General features: G+C 44.4%; 1 protein-coding gene across 6 annotated transcripts in view; it reads right to left on the reverse strand.

The window, feature by feature from the left end:
* CUL1 (cullin 1) overlaps positions 1-22,231 on the reverse strand; it is a 100,345-nt gene extending 78,114 nt beyond the window's left edge. The window contains exon 1 of one of the 6 annotated variants that reach the window (XM_032401383.1): positions 22,027-22,231. The gene's annotated coding sequence lies outside the window, so the exon portion shown is untranslated. Of the gene's footprint in view, positions 1-21,288; positions 21,469-21,563; positions 21,674-21,776; positions 21,842-22,026 lie in introns of those variants that run through there. The other 5 variants (XM_032401384.1, XM_032401386.1, XM_032401385.1 and 2 more) reach the window with 5 other exon arrangements.
* Positions 22,232-22,912: the final 681 nt, after the last annotated feature.

Genomic DNA, 22,912 nt, shown 5'->3' on the forward strand with positions numbered 1-22,912 from the left:
TGGCAGTGCAAGCACCGCCTGCCCCCTAACAGCCGGCACCCCACCTTCCCCGTCCTCCCCGGGCCTTCTGCGGACACGCGACATGAGGGCCGTGCTGAGCCCCCGACTGCCCTCTCGACGTTCGAACCAACCACCCCCCCTTCTGTATTTCCCAGCTTAGAAAGACAAGTTGGCTCCGACTCCCCATGTCCTCACCCGTTGTGCATCACTTCCATCAACGCTCCCCTCGTAGCTCCTGAATCCGCAAGGCTCTCTGTACACACCACAACTCCAGTCCAAGCTCCGTCATCTCACCTGGGTCACTAACACAACCCTGTTCACCGGCCTCGCTGTCACCGGTCCTGCCCCTCCAATGCACCCTCCACACTGCTGCCCGAGTTACTTTCTAAAACACAGAGAGCCATTCATTCTGTTAAGTGAATTAACTCCAGTGACCTGTGTCTACACTCCACCACATCCATGACCACCCCCAGTGTGCACCAAGTGCAACCGCTGCAGGTCAGTTTATTAACTGTGTAAAGAGAGGACCTGATATTTACTGCAAGCTAGGATGCTAGACTGTGCCAACAGCAGCCTTAGAACTCTCATTTAATCCTTACAGTAACTATATTCCGGGCATGGTACCATCTCTTACAAGTGAGGAAAGTCAAGCTCAAAGATATTAAGTAATCTGCCCAAAGTCACGGCAAGTAAGTAGCAAGGACTCAGACCCAAGTGTTTAGAGTCTAAAGCCATGTTCTTTCCATCACCCCATCCCACAATGCTTCTTTAGAGAGGTAGAAATTTCTTACTCCACTTCCTTAAGAAGCGTGCCACCAAGAGATTACAACCTGGCTTGCAAAGGAACCATGCAGAACGACAAGTGACAACTTCATGATATGAATGTGTATTGACAAGTCCAGTTGACTGCAAACAAAAAGATTGAGGAAGAGCTAGCAAATTCATGAAATGGACATTTATACTTACACCCCAAATCTATTTAAAACTATTTTATTTGAATATTCATTAATTAGTACTTGAATGTTAACTATTTAAATGTTTAACCTTTTTAATCAAGAAGGAATCTTGGGGCACCTGGGTGTCTCAGTCGGTTAAGCCTCCAACTCTTGATTTTGGCTCAGGTCCCGATCTCAGGATCATGAGATCGAGCCCTGCATCTGTGCCGTGCGCTGGGCACGGAGGCTGCTTAAGATTCTCTTTCTCCCTCTCCCTCAGCGCACCCCACCTCCCAAATAAAAGAGTAATCTTAAAGATGCTAGAACAGGGGCTAATACCTTATAAATGTAGGCCAACAATTTGCACATTCCAGAATCAGGGTTCTACTTGTACATCTATCAGGAAGGACACTTATCACCTGAGATAAGTCTATACGATTTCATTACTGAATTTCAAGGCTTGCAAACTTTACACTCACTGTATTATTCCATTTCTATACAGAACTAAGGGAACAATTGCAATTAAGTTCAAACAATTACAGTTGACAAGAAGCATAAAAAATTTCAATTAGTATCCTAATAGATGGCTTTCAGAGACATTGCCTGAATCATCTACTTATTTAAAGTCATTCAAAACCTTTAAATCCATAGCTATAAAGAAAGAGAAGCAACAGAAACACATGGCCACATGGGAAGTGGGTTCTGCTCGTTCTCAAACCAAAATTCCTAAGACCTGAATGTATCTTAAGTGCTTGAATTGCCTTGTTTATGTCTTTACTCAAAGCTAGTAATTAAACATTTGGGGCATTACAAGACCGGTTTAGTTAACATAAACTTACCACATGACCCATCAATTCCAGTGCTAGGTATCCACCCCAAACACAAGAAAACATACGTCTACCCAAAGACCTACGTACAAATATTCATAGCACATTTTTATAATAGCCCCAAAGTGCAACAACCCAAATGTCCAGTAACAGGTGAATGGATAAGCACAATGTCATACAGTCATACAGAAGAACAAACACGATCTGGCAATAAAGACCGAAGTACTGATATGTGCTATAGTACAGCACGGATGAGCCTCAAACACATCGTGCTGCGAAAACCAGATGCAAAATACCACACATTATGTGATTCCCTTTATTACATGAAATGTCCAGACCAGGCAAGCCCTAGGGACAGGCAATAGAGTGGTGCCTGCCTGGGGCTGGGGATGGAGAGTAACCGCAAATAGGTATACGGGATCTTTCCTAGGTGACGGGAAGGTTCTAAAATTGATCATGTGGTGGCTGCACAACCCAGTAGCTTTTACTAAAAATCACTGAATTATACATTAAAAACAACTGAACTTTATGGCATGTGAATTGTACCTCAATAAAGCTGTTAAGAAAAAAAAAGGCATCTTTAAAGCATGCTAGCTATAGATTTTTATGGGTCAAATTCAGTTCATTCACAAAAAAGGAATGGATCTCTCTACAGGATGACCAGGTTCCGCACAAGTAGGCCCCTCAGCACAAACAGCAGTATCATCGAGTGTTCTACCCAAGGGTACTTTCAGAACTGCTATTGAAGATGTTGCCAATAGAGGGGCTTATATTCCCCTGCAACATATATGAACAAGTGAAAATGTAACTTAAAAGGCTTAGCTGAGCTGAAGGTACTAGAGGAGATGTCCCATGGCATACATGATTTACTGCCACATGAAAGAGACAAAAACTGCAATATGAGCTCAGCGGGTCTGAAAGATATCATCCTGGCTGCAAGGATCAAGGCGGCTTCACAAGATGTGGGCTTTGAACCATTTCTCGGGGATGAACAGGATTTGAACAGCAGGAGAGAACAGGAAGGGTGTTTCACAAGGGATGAAGGGCACGAAGCAGAGAAACGAATGGCGCGAGGATGGGTGAAGGGTGTGCAGAGGCAGAGAGCGGGTGTGCAGGCACAGGACGCCAGGCCTTTGTTCTGTGGGGGCAGCAGGGCTCTGGAAGGTTTCTGAGCAGGGAAGCCACACGTGTGATGGGACTCTGGAGACGTCAGCCGGACAGCTCTGTGGACCTGGGATCAAAAAGGACTTACAGGCAGAGAAACAAACCCGGAGGTGATCTGAGCTGAGAGGGCGGCTGGACCTCAACTCCCTGCAATGCGGAAAGACAGGCCAGCCGCCGAAGCCCCCCACCGCCAGCAGGTACTGCGGGAGCGGAGGCACCGCAAATGGGTGCACAGGGAGGAATGAACGGGGCCTGGCAAGGCCTGCCTCTCAAACTTGTACTTTCTAACCTCCCAAAACTGATCTCTGGATTCCAGAATTGGCAGACCTTGCACTGAAGATTCAGAACAACTTAGCTGTTGCTGATGGGACACTCCGTGACCCAAACAGTCACTCGGCTGTGTCTGCCCACCTCACAGATGCTGTTACCCTTTGAGCTGCAACTGCACTTCTAGCACTTTATCCCCGGAATAAACTGGCCCGAACCCACAAGAGGTGGTAAACTCGAGTTCAGTCACTGCAAGAGCCTGAAAATCCACCTAAAATCCCTCACCGGGGGACCGGGCTGAAGGATGGCATGTCCACGCAGTGGAGCACTGTGCCGTGACGAAGGCAGGCGGCGACCTCCGCTGGCTGGCGGGTAACACAGGGAGGTCTCAGCATACGCATTAACTGAAAAAAGCACGGCTCCTTTTGCACACAAGGGGAGTAAATACCAACATGCACTTACAGATACATTTTTCTTTTTCAAATAGAAAAAAAAAAGGGGGAGGATAAACCAAAAACTAATAAAAATGTTCCTTATGGGGGAGGGTGGAGGTGAGACTTCAGTGCGGGTCATGGACAGAATTCAGGGGCATTGTGATTACAGATGGGAAAAAATTACATTTATTTTTCACTAAACTCTAGCTGAAACTGGGCAATTCCTCCGATCATGAATGTAGGCAACAGATCACAGTAATTTTAGCAATACCTCTGAATGTACCAAGAAATGCAGATATTTTCATTATTCTTTGCCAGTTATTGACAGTATGTTCATCAATACTTCGGAATTACAGTAGTTATAAAACTCAGATCTCAAGTAGGAAATACTGTTAAATACACTAACGTGTTATGTTAACAAATTCTCGGTGGTAGACATGTTTGCTATACTTTGACATCTTTCATGATTAAAAAAGTTATCAAAACATTACACCCTCTGCTTTAGGTAATCACCTGGCAACGATATAATTGTAAAGTACTTCTTTTTTTAAGTATGCTCCACACCCAGCGTGGGGCTCAAACTCATGACCCCAAGATCAAGAGTCGCATGCTCAACCGACTGAGCCAGCCAGAGGCTCAACACTATAATTGTAAATAAATACGAACTTAAAAGCACAAAGTCTCACGGCAGTTCTAGGTGAAATGATGATCATCCAGACACTCATAAATCTGTCTACATGAAATTTTTAATATCACTAAATTCAACACTCACTGAAAAAGTTCTCATGCTGGCAAAACCCCAGGGGTTAAAGGGAGTTAAAGAGAAACCACCTCATGAGAGAAAGGTGATGTTATTAAGAGAGATGTTATGTTAAGAAGCCGAAATCTAGAGGGAAAATGAATGTGAATGTGATTTTAAAAAATAACACCAGAATGAAAATACCCAAGGCGATTTAAAAATACAGAACTGTAGCCCAAAGGAAATCACACCTGAAAAAATAAATTCAGTAATTCATAAAAAAGTAAGTTGTTTGCATCGACATAGATAAAATCTTCAAAGCATAAGAACAAACTTAATAAAGATGAGGACTGAAGCTTCTATTTAAAGAGCACAGGGAAAATGAGTCCCCCCCAAAAAAGTGCTGCAAGAAGCAGGGAACCCCCAGGTAAGGAGGACCAGAAAGCCAGAAAACAGAAGCCAGAGGAGGACAGTTTTATGAAACGTCTCGTCCTTGACCATGTCAAAGCCTTGGGATAAATCAAGGAAAAGGTCTATGGTGAGGAAGTCACTGATGGCGACAGTTCCAGGAAATGGTGGTCTTCATAAATGAAGAGTAGAAACCAAGCTACAGCCAGGTGGAAGCGGCCCACTCAAAGCGATGTGAGACAATGCTGGACTCCATGCTGCTACGAGATCCAACCGCAGCCTGCTTCTCGTGGTATCTGGCGTCACACGAGGGTTCCTGCACTAGCTGGGATATGTGCTCACTTATGACCCCCATTCACCATGACAGAATCAAAGTGTGAGCAAGGCATGAACTTTCCTTTTAAATTCTAAAGCCAGCATACAGGCATAAATATGACAAACTTATCATTGAAAATGGACATGACAACTATCATGCTTCAGCTTCCAAAACAAACCACATACCTTATTAAAAAATAAAGTACAACCGACAATAATTATTTACAACAGTGGTCTCCTAGTAAAACTTCTTTGCGGGTCTTACAGTTGAACTTAATGTAACCCTGAATTCAAAGTCTGATATAAAGTTGACTATATTCTGCCTGCATTCATGCTTCCTACTGCCCTCTACCACGGGTTCCTCTGGCAATCTCATCAAGATGACTCCCCAACTCAGATCACCCCCAGCTGGGACTGAGAAAATACTATGCCAACCACTACAAAGAGACACTACAGAGAACCAAAATCCAGTGGGCATTGCTAATCAGATTCACTGAAAAGCCAACAGTTGGTTCCTTCAATAATGACAGTTCTAATTCTGTTAACTCATTTTAAAATAAAGGCCCAAATACCAACTGGAGATTTAGAGACATCAGATGTCAGAATGCCTAGTTCTATGCCTGGTACACAGTAGAACTTCCCCAAATGATAGCTTGCTTTCTTCCCTCTAAAATATAGTAAAGGTGGTAGATCTTTTTTTTTTAAAGATTTTATTTATTTATTTGACAGACACAGCGAGAGAGGGAACACAAGCAGGGGGAATGGGAAAAGGAGAAGCAGGCTTCCCGCAGAGCAGGGAGCCCAATGCGGGGCTCGATCCCTGGACCCTGGGATCATGACCTGAGCCGAAAGCAGATGCTTAACGACTGAGCCACCCAGGCACCCCAGGGGTAGGTCATCTTTAAAGACCCATCTAATTCAACTGATTTTAGCCAGAAAATGATTAAAACCCATTAAATACATAAATACAAGGACATCTTTAATATGATGAACATTATTCATGTAGTATTTGTAAAACCTTCCTTAAAAATAAAAGTGGAGTGGGACACCTGAATGTCGAGAGGATGAGAAGACAAGCCACAGGTGAGAGAAGTATCTGTAAAAGACACATTTTATAGAGGACTGCTAACCAACATATATAAAAACCTCTTAAAACTCAGTAAGAGAACCACTTGGTTAAAAAATGGGCCAAAGACCTTACCAAAGAAGATATACAGATGACAAACAAACAAATGAAAGAATGTTCCACATTATGTGTCATCGGGGAAATGCAAACTAAAATGAGATACCACCACACGCCTATTAGAACGGCCAAAATCTGGAACATGGACACCACCAAATGCTGGCAAAAATATGGAGCAACAAGAACCCTCAAACATTGCTGGTAGGAATGCAAAATGGTACAGCCACCTTGGAAGACAGTTTGGTGGTTTCTTAGAAAACTAAACATACTTTTACCGTAAGATCCACTGCTGGGTATTTACCTAAAGGAGTTGAAAACTCACATCCACAAAAAAATCTGTGCTAGGATGTTTACAGCAACTTTATTCATAATTGCCAAAAGTTGGAAGCAACCAAGATGTCCTTCAGTAGACGAATGCATGAATAAATTGTGGTCCACCCAGACAATGCAGTATGACTCTTCAATAAAAAGAAATGAACTATCAAGCCAAGACACAGAGGAACTTTAAAGGCATATCATAAAGTCAAAGAAGCCAATCTCAAGAGGCTACATGCTGTATGATTCCAACCATATGACATTCTGGAAAAGGCAAAACTACAGAGACAGTTTAAAGGTCAGAGTGGTTGCCAGGGATTTGGGGTTGGGGGGAGATAAACAGGCGGAACACAGAGGATTTTTAGGGCAGTGAAAATACCCTGCATCATACTATAATGGTGGATGCATGTCATTATAAATTTGTCCAAACCCATAGAATGTACTTCACAAGTGTGAACCCTAATGTCCTAAACTACAGACTTTGGGTGATTATGATGTGTCAGTGTAGGTTCGTAGATTTTAACAAATGTACCACCCTGGTGCAAGATGCTGATAACAGGGTGAGGGGCTGGATGTAGGGGGCAGGGGTACATGGGGAATCTTTGTACCTTTCTCTTTAATTTTGCTGTGAACCTATAACTGCTCTAAAAAAAAAAAGTCTTTGGGGGAAAAAGAACGAAGTAGAGGCTCATTTTTTATTTTTATATTTCACTCATGAAATACACCCGTATTTTATAATCTGGAAAACATGAGTAAACCAAAAGCATATATCAAATATTGTATTTGCTTATTTTCCTGAACTCAAAATAAGGCTATTTTGCTCATTATTGTTATTTGAGTAATGGAGGTTTCAATGAATGAATTTTACACTTCTGTTACTATAAAAACAGAAAAGGTAACGATAACGAAAGGTCCTTCTTTGTCAACAGAACATCTCTCCCAGGACTATTCTGTGGCTGGAGGGCAGGCACCCTGTTCACAGTTGAATCCTCAGCACCAAGCACAAGGCCGTGGCGCATTCCAAGTGCTCCAGAAATACTGGTCAACCTACTGCTCCAAGGATTTTAAGAACACACGTGAATCCCCGATGGTACTTAGACAAAAACCGACACACAAGCCCACTGGGCCAATCAGCACACAGAACTACTACAAAGTAGAGAGAGGGGCTGCAGCATGACTGCTGACATGGCCTTTCATGTTCTCCTGGCGCAGAAACTGTGTGTGTGTGTGTGTGTGTGTGTGTGTGTGTGTGTGTAGAGGATACATTTGTATGATGGATAGAATTTATGCAGGATTATGAAAACAATTATTGAAACAAGCCATAAAAAATGTAAAACTGACGGCTTTAAAAAGCTGAGAAACAAGGCCAAAACCCAGCAGCGTGGGGCAAAGGGATTTCAAGTTTCCCGGTTGGTTCTCTCTGCCTTCTCTCACTCTCTAAACACCAGCAGAGGTTTGAAATTAGCAGGCTCTCAATCTCATACTAAATGAATTAATATAGTTGCCTTCTCGTGTCCAATCTTTGTCTTTCTAATTATATAATATAAATATATGCACATGCTAATTCAATTCATTCCCCAACACATCCACACACATGATTTTGTAATTATGAGAAATTTCAGATGTCATTAAGTACAGAATTTTCTCCCATGAACATCCTCAGAATTAAACAATTTTTGCTCTTAGGCTTGGGTACTTGAACAATTAATTAACATGAGAGTCCTTTTAAATCCTAAAAATCCACGTAACGGAACCTCAATTCAGTCAGCATATAGACCCTTCCTACTTTAATTACCATGTGACCTCCAAGCAGGGCACCCTGAGCTTCACTAGCGTAGTGCTTTAGAAAACTTGGAAACCTGCAGAAGACCAGACACTGATTACTTAACAGGTGCAGCACAGACTGATGGGTTTGTCCACAGAAACTAGCTTCCACTGCTAAAGACCAAATTTCAGCTTTGGCACAAAGCACATTTATTCAAGGCTCTCACTTGGCACTTGGCATGTATTTTGTTTCCAAGCATTTTCACTCACTTTAAAACAAAGAAAAATGGTATTACATTTGGTCAGGATTATCTACATATATGTTTTTCAAATTGAGGGCTGCAATTCCATAATGTGTGAATCGTGACATCAACTTAGTAAACGGCAATTGGAACTTTTTTAAAAAGTGAAATAGAAAAAAAGAGAGCTCACAGAACACAACAAGTAGTATTACTCAGTGTATTTTTTTTTTTTTTTAAAGATTTTATTTATTTATTTGACAGAGAGAGACACAGCGAGAGAGGGAACACAAGCAGGGGGTGTGGGAGAGGGAGAAGCAGGCTTCCCGTGGAGCAGGGAGCCCGAGGTGGGGCTCAATCCCAGGACCCTGGGATCATGACCTGAGCCGAAGGCAGATGCTTAACGACTGAGCCACCCAGGTGCCCCTGCTCAGTGTATCTTTTATTTCAGTTATGCCTGTGGGTGTCTGGGGTTCTCCCACAAAATGTGTTTCTTATTGTAGAACAATTCAGGAAGCATGGATCAACATTACACACGGACAGGACTTTTTCAAATACTGTACTTAATATATAAATATATAAATGTATGTGGATGTTTGTGGGACCTCAACATTTTAGCTTCGCAACTCACTAGCTCTGTGGGCTTGGGAAGATTCCTTACCTTCTGTGCCTATAATTATCTGTAATGGGGATAATAACAGTACCTATCGGACAAGGTTGTTGAAAGGACCAGGTGAGTTATGTAAATAAAATATTTAGAAGAGCACCTGGCACATAGTAAGCACTCACTACTATTCTATTCGTAGTAACACTTCTACAAAGGTTATCACGTGTCCTGATAATCCTAACAGTGGTACTTAAATTTAAAACACAACAAAAACTTCTCAGGGGAGAAATGTCAAAGTTAGCATGCTTATCTTTTAAGTCAAAAAGAGGTAAATTAATGTTGCCTGAAAACTTCTGAATATCCTTGATAACGGATAATACCAAGGGTGGTACTTTCCAAAGATTCCCATGAAAGTGTATCTGTCATCAGAAGGTGGGAGCTTTGTATTCTGACAGACCTGGGGATAAGGCCAGAAGCAGTTGCCAGAGGTTCATATTTTCTTTGAAATCTCATTCTTTCTTAAGACTCATCTGAATCTTTCATTTTACCACCAAATAGGCTTGTTTTAACAGAATGCTTTAAAATACTGGCTTGAAAAATCTTTCTTATCTACCTTACTAGTTAATGGGTGAGCTTCCGTCATATTGAATCCACTAAGTTTGGAAAACCCACTACTAAAGAGCTTTCACTGCTCACCAGCACCCAAGAAATTTCTGTCTCGGTGCCACAGCATTTTCAGGACCCAGACTAACACAGATACACAAACACAAACCACAAGGCACGATTCCCTCCTGAAATGACCAGGATACTGGTGGTATAGGAAACATGTTCAGGCCACTGAGGGGGTGTATGTAGACACAAACTGTCAGCTGGGGAGGCATGATCACGTGCCGCCCGCTCCTGGAAAGGTTCATGCACGAGGGCTGCTTTGGTAAAGGGTGCATTATTTTACCACAACAGCCGTAACTTTCATTTAAATGAAGTTTCAACTCATAGTTCCCACAATGCCGTTCAACTAATTTCCAAATTTTCCGCGTGTGTGAACAGTTTGCCCTCTGGCTGGTGAGTGCTAAACCTTGAAATAATACCTGCTAAATGAGCAGACTGAAAGCCACCCCGTCTCTAGGGGAACAAGACGGTCACCTAATCTGGGTTTTTTCAATCATCACTTCTCTTGCCACTAATACTAAAAAATCAACTCTGAGGGCGCCTGGCTGGCTCAATCTGTAGCGCATGCAACTCTTGATCTCAGGATCATGAGTTCAAGTCCCAGGCTGGGGGATAGAGATTACTTAAAAAAAAAAATCTTAAAAAAAAATAATTCAACCCTGAGTCAAAACTTCCAGTCAGCAATTTTCCCTGGCTAAGTGAACTTTCAAAGACACTTACCATTTCACGACAAATTGGTTCAAAAAAGGGTAATAAACAGGGGTGCCTGGGTGGCTCAGTCAGCTAAGCGCCCAACTCTTGATTTCAGCTCAGGTCAGGATCTCAGTCTTGAGATTGAGCTCATGCTGGCGGGCAGTGGGGGGTGTGTGGGGGGGTGGAGCCTGCTTAAGATTCTCTCTCTCTCTCCCTCCCCCACCCCCTCAATGAAAAAAAAAAGGATAAACAGTCCTACCTCAACACTCTGATTTACAGCTTTTATATTTTGATTTGTTTTGAATACATTCTAACACAGTTTATTCACCTTCCTGAAGATACCAAGAGAAATCAAGAATCCTCCTTTAGGTGAACCGCTCCCAGTGCGTGGACAATGGTCTTGATTACTAGGGTTACTAGGAGCTTAATACCAGCTATTGCTCTTGTGGGTCCACCTGCCGGAGATCTGCACCCCCTTCTGTGCACATGTTCAGTTGCTGCACCAGATAAAAAGCTTGCTGAAAAAGTCCTTGGTAGCTACTACAACATCAAGTACTTATATTTTCTGACATTATAAATATTGGGGAAAAGGTATGGTGAGGATACATAATACACAACTATGTGTATTTAAACCAGGGCGTTGAGTCAATCAAATGTAAAATTAAATTCAGTCTGTCAATTATTCGATTACATCTTCTAAGCTCATGAAAACATGCCATTTGATGATAAATTTAGTAACAGAGGGCTGGGTTTTTTTGGAGGCAGGTGAGAGGGGGCTTTTTTCTTTTTCTTTTAAATCTTGCTCCCCACCCTCACTCAAAACAATGTCATATCCATAACAAAGGGAAAAATGTGATAAACCCCAAATACCAGCTTCCCCTAAGAGGATTCTGAAACAGGTTTAAGCTCCTAGCATTTTCACTTTTAAAAAACAAAATAAAAAAAACACAACTGCTCAGAGTCAAGATATTTCTTTCTAGTTGCAAAAATTTGTAATGAATTTCTCTATAGGGTGTACAACTGGTTTTTGTAGTCAACATAAAACTGGTGATTTTGTAGGTTATTATTTAGGGGCAAAAGAAATATCAACGTGCTTCTCTTGCACTTCTACAATAATTAAAACCCACACATAAATATGAAAAAAGGGGGCACCTGGGTGGCTCAGTTGGTTAAGCATCCGATTCTTGGTTCCTGCTCAGGTCATGATCTCAGGTGAGATGGGGCCCCATGTCAGGCTCCGTGCTGAGCATGAAGCCTCCTTACGATTCTCTTTCTCTCCCTCTCCCCCTCCCTCCATCCGCACGCTCTCTCAAATAAATAAATCTTTAAAAAAAAAAAAGGACACTTCAGAGGGCTTGAGTTTCACAAACAACTCAATTTTCTAAAATAAAACTTACACATCAACACTTTGCAAAGAAACCAACTTATGCAAGGTATAAGTAAAATGAATTATAGAAAGAAGCACATTTTAGGATTCATTTTTTCAGACCACACACAGTATGTACATATTCACTTAGTCTATACTAACACCTTCAATAAAACAAAACCCTCTCCTCCGCATTTTGGAAAAAAAAAAAAATCCTCTTTTTAATGTGAAACTGTAGTTCACTGCTGCCAAGGGAGTCATCTGAATATGTTTTAAAACTACTTTTCACTACAACTATTAAGGGAATCTACTGTCCTAGTTACAAACACACACACCCCTAATATATCTACCAAAAAAAGCAATGTGGATGTTTACCTTACACCACATCTAGACGTTCAAAAGGAAATTTTACTGTAACATGGCTTGTTGGTTAGTCTGAATTCTTTTACCATTGACATTTTTCAAAAATCAGCCTTACCAAAAGAAAATTTCTACATTGCAGGTAAAATCTCAAAGTTAAAAGAACTCCCCCAAATTGGTTTGGTTTATTGAAATTCCATTAAGTTTTATTATAGAAATCATACTCCCAGTTTGAAGAACCAGGGCAGGACAAACAGCCAGAAACCCACCCAAGCAGCCTGCTGTCAAGTGCGCCAGGCAGCGAGCTAGTTTTGTGCCCGGGGCTGGACTGGCAGTACTGTTCTGAGCTTCTGCGGAGGGGATGGGATTGCGAGGTAAAGGGCCGTCAAGAACCAAAAGCAGAGCCCGCTCTACCAAATCACGGTGACTCAAATACCCACCGGGTCAGGCTCTAGTCACCAGACCCCCAGCAGATCCTGAATACAGGTGAAGCAGCACGAGGAAGTAAAGGCAATAGGAAGCTGGTGCTAGAACCAAAAAAGAAGGTGGGAGTACAGAGCATTTTGAAGAAAGAACTGGTAAGACTGGGGGTGCATTGAATATGGACACTAGAGGAACATACTGAAGTCTCAGATACAATGCTATCAAGAGAGAAGTTGGACTCAGCTTACCAAGCAAGAGAGGAGCCTGGGGCAAGCGGAGACGGAAGTCAGGGCAGGGCAGCCAGACAGAAAGCCCCAAGGACAGTCAGGAGGATGACCAAGGGAAGCTCAGCAGGAGGCCAGTGAGCCAACAGTTAGAACCATCACAACTGCTTCAGCCAAACAAAACTGGAAGGCCCGACAGCAGAATCAACTAGAACAGAGAATCAAGTCAAAGAGGGATCTCCTGAATGTCCATCTGGAGAAGAAAAGATAGAACTAGGAGAGCAAAGTAGTCTCTAATATCAAGAGATCTTTCAAGAAGAAAAAGGGTGACCCCGCCGAGAACTTTGGGAATCACTGCATGTTGCATCCCCCTCCTTAAAGAGGCCGAAATGCTCCAGAAAATGGACCTTCCCAAACGAATCTGATGTTTCCTGGAACGCTGTTCACGCTCTGGAGACCACAGAGCTGGAAATGCAGGAGAACCAATGTCACACACCAGGGAAAAAATCTAGGAGAATAAAGAGACATGAAGTCTGATTTTCAGTGGACTGAAATGTTTTTCTAGTCCAGAGAGTTAAGAGTTTTAAAGAAAAAAAATTTTTTTTGAAATATCTTTGTAGTTAATGTCATAAACCATTATTTTCCAGGTTTTAAAGTACTTTTAATAAGACACCACCAAGAAAATGTGAGTGATACACTTTGATTTGTTGGTGTTCCTCAGCAGTGATTATAGATTAATGCTAATCCATGCACTTAAAAAATTTTTTTCAGCTACTTCTGTAACAGCATTTAGGATTCAGACATGGAATAAAGTGAAGCAGAAATCGTTTCTAGACAACTACACATCTAACTGTATTCATTAGGATTGCAGTCTCTACGTCACTTCCCACATTGCTCCAAACACAAGCATTTCCAGACTCAATCAGAGTGCTTCACCAAAGACAGAACAAAAATGAACACGTCGATTTACTACTACTTGCTACTGCAAGGCACATATTTTTCATTCTATGGTTCTAAAATCAGTATGTGTTCTACAAAACAAAATGCGTTCCTTAATATGGTAATAGGGTTCTCTTCCCTCTAAGGCTATGTTAAATTAAGGGTACACCTCGTATGTATACAGACATACACACCCTATAAGACATAAATCCCCTGTAAGATCTAGATCTCCCTGTAACGGCAACATATATTAACATATTAAAGGTCCCTCAATATGCAACCCAGCATTTCCTAAATTTATTTATTCACAGATCTTCCCTCCCACCCTCATACCTTACATGTCAGCGAACACAGACGGGCAAATATTGTTCTAAACAAACAAATAAAAATACTGAAAATGCAGTAACATGTGGAGTAGTAAATGTGTAGTAAAGCTGAGCACCTTCATTATAAAAATAGTGAACAAAAAAAACAAAAGCATAGGAAGCTTCACCATATAAGAGTGATTATATGCGCGATAGGCCTCACCAGAGAAACGCCCCAGCTAAACTGTCGACATGACAAAACAACCCGTACACGGCAAAGTCCCCTACACACAGAACATCTAGTACACGGCAAAGTCCCCTACACACAGAACATCTAGTACACGGCACAGTCCCCTACACACAGAACATTTACGAAGGTACCGCCAAAGGGAGGCTCTGGGCAAAGTGCTCAACAGCTTGAGTATCTTCAGCATCACTAAGCCCTCCCTGGCTTTGTGTTTTCTGGGTCCCCTCTTGGGAGTCTTCACCATATCAAACAGGAGAGACACTGACTGGGGGAGCCCCTGCGCACTCGTAAAACGTTCCGGCACCGTGTCCTTGGCTATCATCAACCAGGAACACAGGAAAAAGGCTTCTGTCCAAAGTGAGGCAAGAAGCAGAAAGCTGAGGGGGAGCAGCTCCAAAGTTACCAGCGTGGGTTTGGCCTGATTTCTGGCACATACTAAGTGCTGAGTAAATAGTGGTATTATTACATGTAAGACGGACCTGCAAGGAAATTTTTCATGGATTTTAAATCTTTAACATGGTGGAAGTTAGAAGAAACCACTCTTGGACTTTCTCTTCTCCACCCTCCCACAAGCCAAACGTCCCCCAGTCTGGCCAAAGCAGGCCTCCTTCCACCCTGCGGGGGTGGTTGAGCCCCGGCCTTTCGGCAGCTTCTCGGGCATACTTAACTATTTCACTTAGTATATGGTTAACTAATTTCTACATAGTAAAAGGCCATTTTATTCCTGGCATTTGGTGCCGTACTTCTGTGCACCCCTTTCCGCATCATTCCAATGGCAATCCTCATTTGTCACTTAGAATACATTTCTTAAGTCAATGGTAACATTTCAATTTTCCAAGCTACAGCACAAGGTGTGCCAAAAAATTTTTCTTCCAATTTTTAGCAAATTTATATGAAGCACAACGACCATAGGTTTACACATTCAATCTAAAAATGCACCTACTATTACTAGGAGTTATCAAGTAAGCAAAAAAAGGATAGGAAGTTCACAGTGTCACTAAGAAAAGGAAGCTTCCATACTCAAGACAATTGGTCAGTATGGAATTCGGTGTTATAATAAAATATCAAAACATAAATGAGTTTCATGAGATTAAGAGGGTTTCACGAAGAGCATGAAATCTGAGGGGACCTGAAGAACGCGGGGGGGGGCGGGGGAGACAATCAGGCGGCCCTGCCCTCACACACCGAACGGTCGGGGCCAGCACGCCCGCACAGGGACGCTCGCAAAGCCGACACCGAGGCCCTTTCAGCACGACACCAAGCAGAAACACCTCACTGGCAAGGAGTCCCGCTGGCTCTACTGGCCTTTTTTGGGTTGTTTCTATCAATTACTTCACTGTACTATAAATACATGTGCACTGTAGAAAACTGGAGAAAAAATGAAAACAAGACTAAACTAAAATAACCCATAAATCCACTGCTCAGAGATAATCACTATTAACTTTTTGGTTTAGGATCCCCGCCCTTTTTTTAAATGTATATACTCACATACCAACAACCTAAAATTTTAGACACTACATTTATTGCTTTATAGCATGTTTCTGTCATTTAATATTCACTGAATAATCATTAAATACAGAATTACAGAAATGCAAATTTATCTAAAAATGATGAAATAATCACCGTTGGTAGCAAAAAACTGAAAACACATGCTCAAAGGTGTTAAATAAGTGTTCTCATGACAAAGTATTAATCTACTAATCAGTTTCTCTCTTAGACTAAACTTTAGCAGATTAGCTATTTCAAAGGGCACACATATTTTGTAAGCGTTTGTCACATATTTCTCTCAGAAAAGTCATACTAAATTACTCTTTCTAGCAACGTATGAGTGGGCTCATTTCTCCCTACCCTCACCAGAAGTGGTTTATTTTTTAATCTAGGCCAAAAATTTTAAGACCAGTATCTCACTGATTGGCATTTCTAGGAGTACTGCTGGTGAAGCTGAAACTTTCTTCATGTTTCCTGCTCCTTCTTTTATCTATCCCCTTGGTTTACAAGCCCTCTTTTTATAGTAAGGAAAGTTAAACTGCTTCTAAGTCACAATATTTCTCTCAGTTTGCCACTTGCCCTTATTCTCTTTATGGCATTTTAGCATAGAGGAGCTTAATAATTCTGATTTTTTTCCTTTACAGTTCCCACTTCTGGTGTTGTGCTGGGAGAGGCCTTCACCATCCTAAGATTATTCGTATTATCTTTTGTTTCTTAAAAAATTTTTAAAGAAGACATTAAAAAGCACACAAGTTCACCACCCTAAAATTACAACCTTTTTGTACTACTTTAAATGTCTTCATGAGTGCATACACACTTTATGCACACAGATTTTAAATGGCTGCACACATTTCATACAACCTGTTTTCCAAAATATTTTCTCACACAGGCCTTTTTAAAAATTGCAACTTGTTAGATCTGAATAGTCTTAAAATGGTTTTATAAATTTTTGCAAGGCCAATGAATCACATCACACCCAATTCAACGACAGTTCGAAGTTCCAGAACTGTTCATTTCTATCCCACCAGTGTCCAATTACTCTCCTTCAGTGTACACCAGTTACTGAAAGACCAAGAAGAATAAGTTCAGGCTTGGTGGTCAACAGAGTTCTGCATAATGAATTGTCATTAATGATCAATTATCAGTTATCAATCATTAAAGCATTTTCATTCTGATCTCCTCTTCCACTTTCATATAAAACACTTGGGAAGCGTCTGGCTGTAAGCTGGAGCTCTGGAGTCCCTCTGTCCTGTTTAAGGCTCACCACCTACTAGGAGGCCTGACCTTAACCACTCACAGCCTCAGCTTCTCCGCCTACACGCTGCAAGGCAGAGCAGACAACAGTACTTACACCTCATGAAGTCTGGTAAAGACTGCAGGTGGGTGTTTGTTCTTGAACACAGCAGGAGGTAAATGAATGCTGACGCAGGCAGGGTGCTAGGCACAGGGGGCAGATGTGTATCATACGTTCCCAGCCCTAACGGAGGTCTGTCTAGTGGGAGGAGCCAACAAGTCCAGCCACAGAGTAAAGTGCTAGGACAGTGACCCAGGCAGGGCCTCATGGGACCCCAGGGACGGGATGGGACGAGAAGTCAGGGCCTAAGCGGAGCCCTTTGGAAGAAGCAGGAGTCTGTCAGGTGACAGAAGGGGATATGGTACTCCAGACAGAGGGGAAGCTGGAGCAGAAGCAGACAAAAGAGCACGGGAAACCACCACAGTGATGCTGAAGCAAGGAGTGGAAGCCAGTGAGGGGACTCTGCTTACTTGATCCAGGTTTCCCAAGGGGAAAAAAATTTAAATGACTATCAAACTTAGGCTTCACAAGTCAGCTTTTCCAATATGAGTAAGATTATGCTTTAGAAGAGGACAGTTTTTCAAATGCTGCTAAAAGCGATGACATTCCCACAGAATCCACACACTCTGAAGGCCTAAAGAAATCTTAAAATAGTATCATTTAAAAACCATCTTATTTTACAAATGAGGAAATAGAGGCCCAGCAAAGTTAAGCTCGAATTAGACCCCAGCCAGGTCTTCTCTACCAAGCAAAATGTTCTATGCAAAATGTCCTAAGCAAAAATAAATGAATGAATAAATAACATACATATGGCTGGAAAATATCTGTATGAATAAAAATCGTAACGTCATTAAGTATCATAATTCTGATTATAGCATGCATTATTGAATGTACATGTTATAAACAGGAAGCTGAAAGTCCTTAGAAACAGAATAAAGTTAAGTGTTTTACTCAAATCTGATTCCTCATTTAATGTTTACTTCTCAGTTTTGAAAAGCAACCGACACACTTTACTGAAAAAGTACCAGGTATCAGAAAAAAGAGCAAAGTGAACCTAGAATTGGCCCTTAGAAATGGTATACTCTCTTCTCTAGGCATATGTAAAAGACAAAGTTCAAAACAAGCCCATGGTCCCCCAAAGCCATCCTATCTATTCCAGATTGACTCAGCTGCTAAAGATACAAGGGCTGTGGTTTTGGGAACTCTGCAGGGCTGAAACAGCAAAGAAAAATACACACACACTCCTAAGTTTTTTTGGGCCCTCATTTTTAATTTGAAGAATGGCAAGTAACAACTCCTCAATTTAAAGTACATTCATTTTGGGGCGCCTGGCTGGCTGAGTCGGAGGAGCATGCAACTCGATCTCGGGGTTGTGGGTTCAAGCTCCACACTGGATGGATTACTTAAAAAAATAAAAATCTTTAAAAAAATAAAGTACATTCATTTTAATTTTCCACACTGAAAGAAAGGCACAGCATGTCTGCTGGGTATACTGGGAGTGAATTTCTGAACAAAGGCCCTCAAGGACCCAAGAAGTCTCTCCTTCAAGAGAGGCCACATCCAACCCCAGCAGCACCACCGGGTGTGCGCCAGCTCTTCAATAGGGAAGAAAGAGCCTCAGCTACCAAGATTGCATTTCAAAAGCAAGGCTGCAATACTTAACCCAGGGGAAAATACGTCAATCTTTTGCTAAATAAATAAATAAATAAATAAATAACTGCACCTTAAAACTAGTTCTGAAGGAAGAAGAGCTAATTAAAGTTTCGCTACTTGTTTTCTTACCACTTTCCTGGATTTCCGTAGCTAAAGAAAACCCGAGCGTTTTTTTGTTGGGGCACAGTATTCGATCCCGGGGTCTGTAACAGCAATTATAATAAAACTTGCATTCTTACCAGCATAAGACGTGTTTTCTGCAGCCCACATCAGAAGTGGTCAAACGCTGGGGGAAATATTCCAGATTTATTCATTCAAAAAAACAACTCAGGTACCAAGTTCTATGCCTCTTTGGGGATGCAAAAATAAGGCATATCCCCTACCTTCAAGGAATTCATAGTCTGAAATGTATGAAGGCTGTAATGACAATCAACACTAAGTTAATTACCCCTAGAAGACAATATTCAGCAAGAAGCAAAGGAGTCTTAGGGCTTATAATATGGAAGCAAACAGCAGAATCAGCCCAGCCATTCATGTGTCCCTTAGGCCTCTTGATGTGGCCTCCCAGACATCAGGACTGGGACACATGGCTGCAAGGACCTGAGCATGTGGCTGAGAGAGGAAGAGTATTATAAGTTAAAATCCTAGTGTATCTACAGTGTTTCCTTTTCTTTTTTTAGCACAGTCGTTTTTAAAAGATGGTGCCAACGAGGAAAAAAAGCTTAATATTTTCAGAGAGTAATTCAGCCACCCCTCTCAAACTTAAAGAGCAGTCTCCTGAAACCTCCAAAAATGGACATAGTAGGGTTAAAGCTTGCGGACTTCGGAATTGGAAATGCGATGCGACTATTTGACTTACCATGGAAAGCAACAAACAGCACTTCCAAGTAAAAAAAAAATTTCTGGTATCCAAGAACCCTTTTTAAACAAAGAAAGTCCAAATTTCTTTTAAAACAAAACAACTGGTTTTGCTTTTCAAACGCTATTTCTTACCTTGCTACACAAGCCATAAACTCCCCAGGATTTCAGAAAATCAGGTAAACACGGTGGCCACAAGATGAAGTGTTAAACTTAAAACTGCACACACTGCTGCGGAGTGTTAGGATAGGTTTAGGTCCTAGGAACTCAGGGCTCAAAGTAAAAGTGAATTTAATTTAGTTCCCTTTCTGTCACTCCGATAAGCGCATTTCAAAACAGCGCGACCATATACTCCACTCCTAACTTTGTCTTAAACGCCACTTCAGGGAAGGACAATTACACACAGCAAATAAATAACTTGAGTAAGTTAACTGCAATTCCGTATTTGCACACTTACCACTAACCCCGAGTACGAACTAAAAGCAACACCAGTGATCCAATCGGAAAAGAGAATCCTGTTTTTGGCAAAGAGCTCGCTAAAGACAGAAAACCCTTAACTTTGGGGATCAGTCTCAAGGAATGTTCATAAAGCACTTCCCTGTCGCTTAACCATTTCGTCCACAGAACCCAGCGCGGCACAGGTGGCGGAGAGAGGCTCGCGGCGACCCCGCCCCACGCCGGCCGCCAGCCGCCCGCGCCCGGGTTACCTGCGGGGTCAGCGCGCGCTCCCGCCGGGCGCAGGGCCGGGGGCGCGCCGAGGCCCGGCCCGACTCGCGGGCACCGGGGGTCTACGTCCCGTTCGGCCGCAGCACTCGCATCCCTGCGCGCCTCCCCGGTCCGCTCCCCCGAGAGAACGGGGCAGAGGGGCGACTGTTACCCAATAATAGCGACCTGCACAGTCGCAACAATGCAGGCGGGGACCCCGAGAGCCGCGGGCAGGGAACCGGAAAGCAGAGCCCGGCTCCGCGGCTCCTCCTGCGCGCGAACCCAGTACTTTCTTGAGAGCACGAGTCGGGGAGAAAAAGCGACGCACAGGGGACTAGCGGTCCCGAGGGGGTGGGGGAGAAAGGGCACGAGCCCGGGCGCCCCGAGGGGTCGCCGTACGAGAGGGGCCGAGGGGAGGCGAGGCGCGAACGCCCGGGCTGCCCAGGGCCGCTCGCCCGCCCGCCAGCCCAGCCCCGCAGCCCGAGCCCGGTCGCGGCCGGGAGAGAGGCCGGCGCCACAAGGCCGCCGCCTCGGGCGCGATGAATCGGGCTTTTTTTTTTTTTTTTCCCCAGTGCGTAGTCCAGGCCTGGCCGCTCGGAGCCCGCGTCCGGGGCTGCGGCCCGGCCAGGCCCGAGCCGGCCGGGGTGACTCAGGGCCCGGCCCCGCTCGCTCCCCTCCCGCCCCAGCGTCCTCCGCCCACGAGTCCCCCGGCCCGGCCGCCATTCCGCCCCGCTGCGGCTCGGCGGCTCAGGCCTCGCCGGGCGCCTGGGCTCGGCCGCCGCGGCCCCAGTCACTGCGACACCGCGGCTCCGGCCCGGGCCTGCGCCGCCGCCGCCTGCCCTCGGCCCCCGCGCCGCCGCCACTCACCCGCATTTCCCTGGTGCCTAAAGGGCTCGGGCGACGTCTCCACCTGATCGCTGAGCCCGGGCCCCGGTTAAATCCCCGTCCCGCCAAGGTCTGGCTGCGTCCCTCAGCCGCCGGGGCTGCCCCGCCTGGAGCTGCGTGCGACACGGCTCCCGCCTCCTCCTCCTCCCCTGCCCGCCCGCCGGCCCTCCTCCCGCCGCCGCCGCCGCCGCCGCCTGCACCACGCAACCTCCGCCCTCTCGCCTTTCCTCCTCGGCTCCCCGCCCTCCCGGCCTCACCGGCTCCGGCTACCGAAGGGGAGAAGCTGGTGGGGGAGGGCCGGAACGCACCGCCATCGGCGTCCGGGGCGGGGGAGCCGGGAAACCGTCGCCGCCATCTCCACACCAGCCCGAGGCGCGGGAGGGGCCCGGAAACCTCCCGCCCGCCGCGGCCACTGCCCCGGGGTCGCCCCCCGCGCCGGCCGAGGAGCCGCGAGCGGGGCGTGTTTCTACCTGAAAGCCCGTGGCCCCTTCCCCGAGCGCCCGCGCCATCGGCGGCCGGGCGCACCGGATCCTCCTCCGGGTTTTAGAGCCTCCCTCGCCTTTGGGAGCCTCAGAAGACCCGGCTTCCCGCCACTTCGGACCTAACGAGGAGGGGTCACCTTTTGAGGTTGGGGGCACCGGCCTCTGGAGAAACTGCCCCAAAACACCCTGAAAGAGAGGGTCTTGCACCTCCCCCCGCCCCTCTCCTGGGCGCACATACCACACACGGCCCGAGCCAACGTGGAACACAGGCACAAGCACACCGGTTAATACGCCTCCCGCAACATCCCCGACGGGCCCGAGGAGCGGGTCAGAGGTGGGCAAGTGGCCCTGAAAATCAGGCACGGACTTCCAAGAAGCGTGTGGCGGCTTCTCGAGCCTCTACGCTTGCAGGCCTTAGCCATCAGTCCCTGGAAGCCTGAGCTGCTCCGTGTGTGTCTCTCTTTAAAATCGTTTCCGAAGGAAAACCCAGCGGGGCTCCCCTGTGCAAACTCTTGAACCAACTCTTTTTTTTGGGCAAATGACAAAGAATCACTTTACCATTAATCTTTGTAGAGACAAATCAAGAAGAGAATAAGGATTTACATGTGTGGATGGTAGGAGATGACCAAAAATGTTTTCACCTGTAACCTGAAGTAGTTAATGACATTCACTTGAAATTAACCGTCACTTGGGTACTTGAAATATTCTAAATACTAAAATTGGCAGCACAAATAGCCACTGGGCTTCCTACGGTGACAGAGGGTGGACAAAGCGTGGACTTGCCCCACACTTAGTGAGGGGCTCCTGCTTTAATACCAAGGTTCCCAACATACCAGAGGGCTGGCTGATTCCATGAACAAGCAAGGAGGGATTCCCAATGATGCCATCCGGGCAAAAGATGTGGTGAATAACCTCCTGTTTTGCCTCAAACTAGAACAGGACAGAGATTCTAGTATGACGCTGGGGTAGAAATCCTAGGCCGAGTTCATCCCAGAGTCCACAGTTCATCCTGAGTAACATGGGTTTTTCTTAGAAGAAACATCCCATCCCCCATTTACATATATTTAACAACTTTTTGTGGGCACAGGGTAAGACTGAAGGTAAGAATGGAAGGCTTGTCCCTG

Source organism: Phoca vitulina, unplaced genomic scaffold, assembly GCF_004348235.1.
Source record: "Phoca vitulina isolate PV1807 unplaced genomic scaffold, GSC_HSeal_1.0 scaffold4, whole genome shotgun sequence".
In the NCBI taxonomy this organism is placed as follows: Eukaryota; Metazoa; Chordata; class Mammalia; order Carnivora; family Phocidae; genus Phoca; species Phoca vitulina.